An 8,953-nucleotide genomic window follows, 5' to 3' on the forward strand; every position below is an offset into this window, starting at 1 on the left:
AAAAAAAAAAAAAAAAAAAAAAAAAGGTAGGAGGTATTCTTCAGGACAAATCTCCGGGGGTAGAATGATTTCGTTTTCTCAGCACCCAGAAGTGGAGTAGAAGAGGGAGGAAGCCAGTAGGCCTCTACCCACTCTGGTCCACGAGGAATGTTCACAAACCACCGGCAGAAGAGGAGACGAGACAGGAACAAGCAAAACTGCCTCGTTGTCACTGAGAGGGTCTGGCTTTTCGGCATACAAGTCATAGATCACGGCCACCTATCCAAGTCATAAGTCATGAGTTTTTAACAGGTTTATTAAGAAATAACACACTGACGTAAAAAACCACTCACTCAAAGTGCACACTGGTTTTTAGCACATTTATAGACAAGGGCAACCACCACTGCAATAATTCTAGAATACTGACATCACTTCAAAAGGAAACCCCACACCCAGGGACGGCCATCCCCGTGCCCCTCCACCCTGGACACCACGTGACCTCCTGCCTCAGTGGGTCTGCCTGCTCCGGGCGTTCCCCATACACACACTCACAACACGTGACGTCCTGCGTCTGGCGTTGTCGGAGCACCGTGCCTTCGTGGTCCATCCACGCCGCGGAGTGCGTTAGATCCCTTCTTATCCCTAATTCCCCACCGCACTGGAGTGCCACGTCTTACCCCTCCGTTCACCTCCTGACGGGCACCTGGATTGTTCACACTCTTTGGCTGCTGAGAACGATGCGTGTGAGGACATTCCAGTACAAGTTTTGCATGGATGTGAGCTTTCCTCTCTCCTTGCTGGGTGTGCACCTCGAGAGGAACCGCCGGGCGGTACAGTAATTCACCTACTGAGCGACCGCGAGCCGCCTTCCACCACGACTGAGCCTTCACACTCCCACCAGCAACACACAAGGGTCTCAATCTCTCCACACCCTCACCTGCATGTGCTATTTCCCATGGTTCTTCCTGATCCCTATAGGCACCCTGGTGGATGTGGGGTGGCACCGGACCGTGGCTGGCACTCACTTGCGTTTCTCCAGTGGCCAAAGTGTGGGGCATTTTTCCACATGCTTGTTTGACATCTGAGTATCTTTGGAAATCTGTTTATTCAGAATCTTTGTCCATTTTTAGAGCATTTTTAGGCTCACAGAAACACTGAGCATAAAGTACAGAGACCCCCATGTCCCCGCTGACGCCCCCTATGCCCCACCCAAGCATCCCCATGGTCAACATGTGCACCACTGGGGTGTGTCTGTGAAAACTAACAAACAGCACTGGCACGCCCTTATTAAGCCAAGGGCACCCCTGACTTCAGGGCTCACTCAGTTGCTCTGTTGTACGAGCTCTGGTAAATATATAATGTCATGTGTCGACTATCACACGTACGCCAGACTTTTGTAACTACCCCATGGGGCTTGGCTGGCCTGTTCCTTTATTTTTCATTCTCTCTGCCCTTGATTTCCAGTTGGGTAAGCTTCCATGGACGACTCCTCCAGACCACAGATTCTTCCCTTGGCTGTGTCCAGTCTTCACCCGTTACGGACTTTTGATTTCTGGCATTTCCTTTTATTCTTTTGCTGACTTTCCATCTCTCTGCTGACACCACCCTGTGCAGTTCACTTTTTCCACCAGAGCCCTCAGCCCACCCCATCTGATACTCCACAACCAGCTGAACCCAAGTCTGCTTCCGACGCACGTCTCTTCGGACTGTGCCTTCTGCCTCTCAGCATGAAGGCCAGAGCCCCGGACAGGCTGCACCAGGTAAGGGCTTTGACGGGACGGCTGACGCTCACCTGCATAGGAGTTGGGCTGTTCCGTGTCTGCTGTACCTTCAGGCCAGGACGCTAACATTTCCTCTGGTGTTCTTGTCTCTCCTGCTATTTCTGGGCTTCCCTCAAGACTCCTCCTCAAGTAGGGCCTGGCAGAGGCAGAGGCAGGCCTGTCACCCTGCAGAACCCCACTGCTGTGGCGGGAAGGCGTGTGGTCGGGGAAGCCTCTAGGTGCCGTGGCTCCGTCTCCGTCTTGCTCTGAGCCTGCGTTGCTGGGCTGCGGCTTCTCTGCCATGTTCCCCATACATGGCAAAGGAAGAGGAGACATGCCAGGGCTGGGTATCCCCTCAACCACATCATATGTGATTTGCAAATATTTTCTCCTACTCTTTGGGTATCTTTTCAATTCCATGATGTTGTCCTTGGGAGCTCAGAATTTTCAGTCTGGATAAAGTCCAATTATATACGGAAGTCCTGAGTCTTGACTGACACTGCCTGGTTCTGAGATAATCATTTAAGACCAAGGCAAGATCCTGACATAGAAGGAAAGACACATCAAGAGCGTGTACAATTTGAAGTTTATGGTTAAACATGCTGAACGTAGGCAAAAAGAAAAGAACTTGCTTATACCTTAAAAGAATTTTGCACTAGAATTTTATATTTGCTTAGGAGATCTTAATTGCATTAAAGTCAGGGCACTCTGGAGTCTGAGATCTATCATAGAAAATGCACTGAAAATCTCAGGTGTGTTAGTAAAGCCTGGAATCAAGGCCACAGAACATACTAGGAACTCAGCACAGCTCAGGTGTAGAATACCACTGATTTAATTGAATAATTAAAGCATTTTCATATACTAAATTTTAAGAGCATTTTATTAAAGTAATTGTATCTTTTCAAGGACATAAAAATCACGTATTCCCATTTCTTAGTCACAAGGAGAAAGCTCTTCTTGGTTCGAAAAAACAATGACATACTTCTCCTTGCAAAGCTTTTCTGATAAACATCCTTTTAAGTCTAATCCAATCACACCTATTTACTCCAGTCTAAACAACAGTCCTGTTCTCTTCTATCACAGAGAAACACAACTAAGGTCAAACAGATTGGTGTCTAGGTCCCCAAGCTGTGGGTGCCAGTTAGTGTTTAACAGCTGCTTCTAGGGGGTGTGGGGGGAGGCTGTGTGACCAACAACCGTCACCACATAAGACCACAGAGAAATGCTTGGTTGCAGCCTGATTCGCCAAAGAGCTCCAGTGTCACCGACAAATGAGTGCGGCTCCAACGTGAACGTTGGTGGGTATTTTTGCTTGTGTCAGCGAGCAAGACAAAAGAGAATACAATGAAGACGTGTCAGAATCTCCCTCGTCTGTCAGTGATGTGAGCAGCTTCCTTGCTGAACCACGTAATGGTGTCTGAACATTAAAAGAGCATTTCCTCCGTGTTTGCGCTGTTTGCAACATGCTGGTGAGACCCAACACGCTTTCAAGTTTAATCCACACTGGTAACAGTTGTCGGCTCACACAGTTGATGAAACAGTCGATCAGGCCCTGATGGGACGCGGTCAGTTCCCAGGGCAGGGACCCCCCCCCGCCCCGACACTCTGATCTCACACCACTGAGAGGGCATCACTGACCAGGAGCCCATGCGCAGGACCCCCTCCAGGTGCCACAGACACAGCTTCCAGAGCCCAGGTGACAGTAGATGGGACATGTGTTCTGGACGGTACCTGTGTGATAGTGTTCATGGTTCTGAGTTCACATCATCCATACCTTCCAGCCCAGTCTGTCCTCTAGGGCAGTGTCAGGTTCACGGCAAATCTGAGAAGGCACAGAGACGGCCTGTACCCCTCTGGCCCCCCCAGGTGCACAATCACCACGATCAGCGTCTCCACCGGAGGGACATTCGCTACCACTGATGAACTTGCACGGACACATTGTCATCACCCAGAGCCCCCGGTTTACGCCAGGGTCCCTCTTGGTGTTGGGCATCCTGTGGGTTTGGGCAAATGTATAGTGACACGTATCCACCATTACAGCATCACACGGAGTAGTTTCACTGCCCCCAAATCCTCTGTGCCCCACCTGTTCATCCTCCCCTCTCCCCGACCTCTGTATCATTTGATGTGTAAACGGACGCGCAAAACGCCTGCAGAGGCGGCACCTGCCTCGCGAGGGCGGTAGGAATCCACTCCTGCGCACCGTGGCCCTGCTCCACTCCAGCCCTGCCTGCGGCCCGGCCCAAGACCTGCACCAGTTCCCGCAAGCGTTTTCCCCTGGACTGCAAAGGGAAGGTGGGAAGGCGGGGCTGCTCCCCGCCACCAGGCTCCCTGGTGGGGGCTCCGGTGCCCAGGCCTCTCCCGGGGGAGACGCCGCAAGGCGCCCCCTCCCTCAAGCAGGCGCCTCAAGGGAGCAAGCAGAGGTGTGCACTGGGTGGGGGCGGGCTCCAGAGGCCCCCATGTGGGCCTGCTGTGAGCTCGTCCACCTCTCACCGAGTACTTCGGGGGCTCTGCCCGTGCTGCGCTCCTGCTCCATCACACATGCTCAATATTCCACCAACTGTGCATTTCCTATGGAATTGAGTGAGTCAGCGCAGTACAGCCATTGGTAGAGAGCCTGGGAGGAGGTAAGCACTCAATAACCACCACTGACACCATTATTCCGTTATTTTTACTGCTTATGTGGGGTTGTATTCAGTAAAAAGCCTGCTTTTCCAAGTTACAATATAAACGAAAGTTGCAATTCAGATGCTGTCTGAAGTCACCGAATTAAGATTAAATACTCAAGGACTATCAAAAGAAAACGTGAGTAAATCAAATGAATTTCGGGGTGTGTGTGTGTGTGTGTGTGTACATGTCTGTGTGTATGCAGATGTGTGCAGACGTGGGTGCACATGTGAGTGCAGGTGAGAGTGCAGGTATGTGTGCATGCAGGTGTGGGTAGGTACGTGCATCAGGTGTGGGCAGGTATGTGGATACAGGTGTGTGTGCATGCAGGTGTGGGCAGGTATGTGGGCAGACGTGAGTGAAGGTATGTGAAGGTATGAGTGCAGATATATGTGTATACAGGTGTGGGGGCAGGTCTGTATGAAGGCAGGTATGTGTGTACTGCTGTGTGTGTGTATGCAGGTGTGAGCAGGTGTGGGTGCATGTGTATGGGTATGTGTGCAGATGTGAGCACAGGTAAGTGTGTGTGCAGGTGTGTGTGAGCTCAGAGGTGAGTGTGCCCCATGCGTATGTCAGCAAAGAGACTAAATCAGACTCAATCATACTAAATTGGAATAAGGAAGCCTAAACAGAGAACATATATGTCCTACTCATCATGAAAAACCACCTCCATGTTGAATATACCTTTTTGGATTCCTCAGGATCTTACAAGCTAACAAAACAAACTTCCTTCAGTGATTCTGTGAAGCAGATCCATACGGATATTTGTGCCGCTCCTCAGAAGTACATCCCATCCAAGAAAAAAATCCAGCCTGAGACAACTGTGCAGTTAAATTCTAAAGCACCTCTGCCAAACTTTGAATCTCTCCTTGTTTCACACTGAATTACAGGCTGTCCCACCCTGATCTTTCCATACAGCTATTACTCACATAGAAACCCGGAATTCGCAAAGGTATCCAGAGAGTTAAAGACATTCTCTAAGCTTCAGCAACCAGTGACTCTTTCTCAGATGAAATGCATAAGAACAACCCACTTACTCTCAAAATCACAAAGACTGAGAACACAGTTGGCACAAATTTCCCAAGGCTGTGTGGTATCTGAACCATTTTAAAAGTGAAACAGACCCTGATCCGGGCACGTCCCCACTTGCTCAAGGGTAGGATGCACTTTAAGGAACACTAAGCGGGGCACCTGGGTGGCTCAGTCGGTTAAGCGTCCGACTTCAGCTCAGGTCACGATCTCGCGGTCCGTGAGTTCGAGCCCTGTGTCAGGCTCTGGGCTGATGGCTCAGAGCCTGGAGCCTGCTTCCGATTCTGTGTCTCCCTCTCTCTCTGCCCTTCCCCCGTTCATGCTCTGTCTCTCTCTGTCCCAAAAATAAAAATAAATAAACGTTAAAAAAAAATTAAAAAAAAAAAAAAAAAAAGAAACACTAAGCTTGTGAAGAGCCTGACTGCCATCAACTCAGGGTGGTAGGTAGACCATGAACCATCAGAACATGGCACAGGCAGTGAAATCAAGGGTGTCACCTGGACCAGCGACCTCTCCCAGAACCCACCCGCGAAGGCACCTGCATGACAGGGAGAGACGAACATCCCGAGAAGTTTATTTCAGCATCACTAAAGAGGAGATTGTCTAAGTGTCCACAATAAAATGTATCATGATGCATCACAAAACATGTGCTCCTCACCTCTGGAAAGTTAATTTTCTTTGTAATCATATTGCCTTCTGAAATTACATTTTCACATGATGCTACATGTGGACTATGAGGTAGCTGCACAACAACATCCCTTGCCCTCTGGCACTGAATTTAATCAAGTGACCATCTCCCCTGAGACCATTCTGTGATATTCCTTCCCCCTGCTGTCTCCTGAATGTGTGTGTCCCAGAAATCCAAGGTGATGGGTTAGGAGGAGGGGCCTTGGGAATGAGATGAGGTCATGAAGGTGGAGCCCCCATGATGGGATCAGTGTTCTCATCAGAGATTCCAGAGCCCCCAGCCCCTCCTCCATGACAGGACACCGTGAGAAGATGCCGTCTATGAAGCAGGAAGAGACCTCACCAGACATTGGATCTGCTGGCACCTTGATCTCAAACATCCAGCCCCCAGAACCATAAGAAGTAACTATCTGCTGCTTATTATAAGCCCCTGTCTGTGATGCCCTGTCACAACTGCCCAATGGACCCGGACATCTAGGGTTGGACCCAGGACACTAGGATTGGACTCAGGACACCTATGGTCAGACCTGGGACACTAGAGTCGGACCTGAGACACCTAGGGTTGGATCCAGGACACCTAGGGTCAGACCAGGATACCTAGGGTTGGACCAGGACATCTAGGGTCAGACCAGGACACCCAGGGTCAAACCCTGTGGTCAAAAATATGAGTTTGCGGGTGTTCACTGCTGTCCTGTGATTCCAATGCCTGTGCCATGCACTGGCACCTACAGCCTAGCCATCATCCTGTAAAAGGTGTTGGAGGGTGTTAGAAATTAAGTGTGGCCTATTCTGAGAGCCACCCTGTTCACCAAGTTCAGGGACTGTCAAAGTAGAAGGAAACCAACCTCCTTGAGGCCAGAAGGACAGGCCAGGAGTTTCACCTGCATGTGCTCAGGTCTTGTACCCTGTACACCTTCTACAGTGGATGGGAGCACATTTACAAAGACAAGCATGAAGACTGCTGATACGCAGACTCTTAAGATTCTGTTTCTAGGGGGCGCCTGGGTGGCTCAGTTGGTTAAGCGTCCGATTTCAGCTCAGGTCATGATCTCACAGCCCGTGAGTTTGAGCCCCGCATCGGGTTCTCTGCTGACAGCTCAGAGCCTGGAGCCTGCTTCGGATTCTATGTCTCCCTCTCTCTGCCCCTCCCCTGTTCATGCTCTGTCTCTCTCTGTCTCAAAAATAAATAAAAACATTAAAAAAAAATAAGATTCTGTTTCTAGGCTCACAAGACCGGTCACTGACAGCGGGTAAATGCCCTTTACCAGACGGTGTGGGGTAAAGCATGTCCACAACTGTGCAACTCAGGACAACCATGGGCCCAGCCTATGACATCACGATGGGTCACATCTCCACAGAGGATTCTGCTCTCCTCCACCTGACATTGCCACTGACTGTGACACCTGAACGGAGCCACCTGCTTTGTCGTACTTCCTCTCTCCTCACCTCTGCCATGCACAGCAGGCGGCCTTTCGAAAGAAGGGATGGGAAAGCTCTTCATAATGGCTGCAGCAGGAACGTGACCCGTGGGCAAGGGCTCTGGACCCACAGACAGGCTCACAGTCACCTGGATGCTTTACAGCACAGGCAGATGACCCCCAAAACCTGACTGCCGGCCAAAGTCAGGGTGAGAAAAAGTATGAGGCCAGGTAGAACCCATGAGGGTACTTCAATTTTAGGTAATGTTCTATGTTCTTTTTTCTTCTAAAACCACTTTATCAGGGCATGATAGACATGTAAGAAACTGCATGTATTTAACATGTACAAATCCATGAGTTTGGGGAAAATCCAGCCATGAAACCATCACGACCACCAAGGCCACAGTTTGCTACCAAAATGTCCTGCTGGCCCCCATTACAATGACACGCAGTGTGTGTGGTTAAGAACGTCTAACGCTGATCTACTTTCTTTGTGGATCTCAAGCACACAGAATGGTGTTGTCAGCTGCAGGCAGCTGGATCCCATAGCAGATCCCCAGAACCTACTCATCCTTCATGACCTGGACTCCTTGCCCTGTGACCATGACTTCTGCATCCTCCTCCCCTGGCAACACGGGTCTGCTCGCCACTTCTCCCGGGCTGTTTGAGATTTCCCATGCAAGTGAGACAATGCTGTTTCTGTGTCTGGCCCATCCCATTCAGCATGGCCGTCCATGGATCCCACTCAGCATGACCGTCCACAGATGTCAATCAGCATGACCGTCCACGGATCCCACTCAGCATGACCTCCCACGGATCCCAATCAGCATGACTGCCCACAGTCTGCTGGTCAGGAAAGAGAGCCTGTTTCCTCACTGCTCCGCCTGTTCCTATCCTCTAACTGTAACTCTGCTAACTGGAATGCAACACTCTCACTGGTATCTTGTTCAATAAATCCCTCAGAATTTAGTAAAAATATCCTACGAAAAAATCTCAGCACAAATTACAAAATAATGAGCCATCAGGGAAACCTTAAGTATGGCAAGGACTAGAATAATCAGAAGGAGTGCACTCACAAGTATCAACCTCAGAAAGCTCATCAGTGCCCACATTTAAGCTTCAGTCATTCAAACTACCCTGTGTCTGCGGACAACACGGTCTCCAGTGACAGCAGCCTATTGGCCCAGGTGAGGATGTGGAGAAGTGGCCACACACGGGAACTGGCCTTGCGTGCACACCCATCCTTCACACTGATCAAATAGCACAGTTTCTTTACCGAGTCTCATCAGTTTCCATGATGACACAGTTATCTTCATAGTTTCAATAGGAATCTGCCCTTCCGCCTCCCAGGATAAACAGAAGCATTTGGATAAAAACGTATTTGTAATGTTACCAATGTTGGAATCTGGAGAT

The sequence above is a fragment of the Panthera uncia genome, chromosome B1 (assembly GCF_023721935.1).
Source record: "Panthera uncia isolate 11264 chromosome B1, Puncia_PCG_1.0, whole genome shotgun sequence".
In the NCBI taxonomy this organism is placed as follows: domain Eukaryota; kingdom Metazoa; phylum Chordata; class Mammalia; order Carnivora; family Felidae; genus Panthera; species Panthera uncia.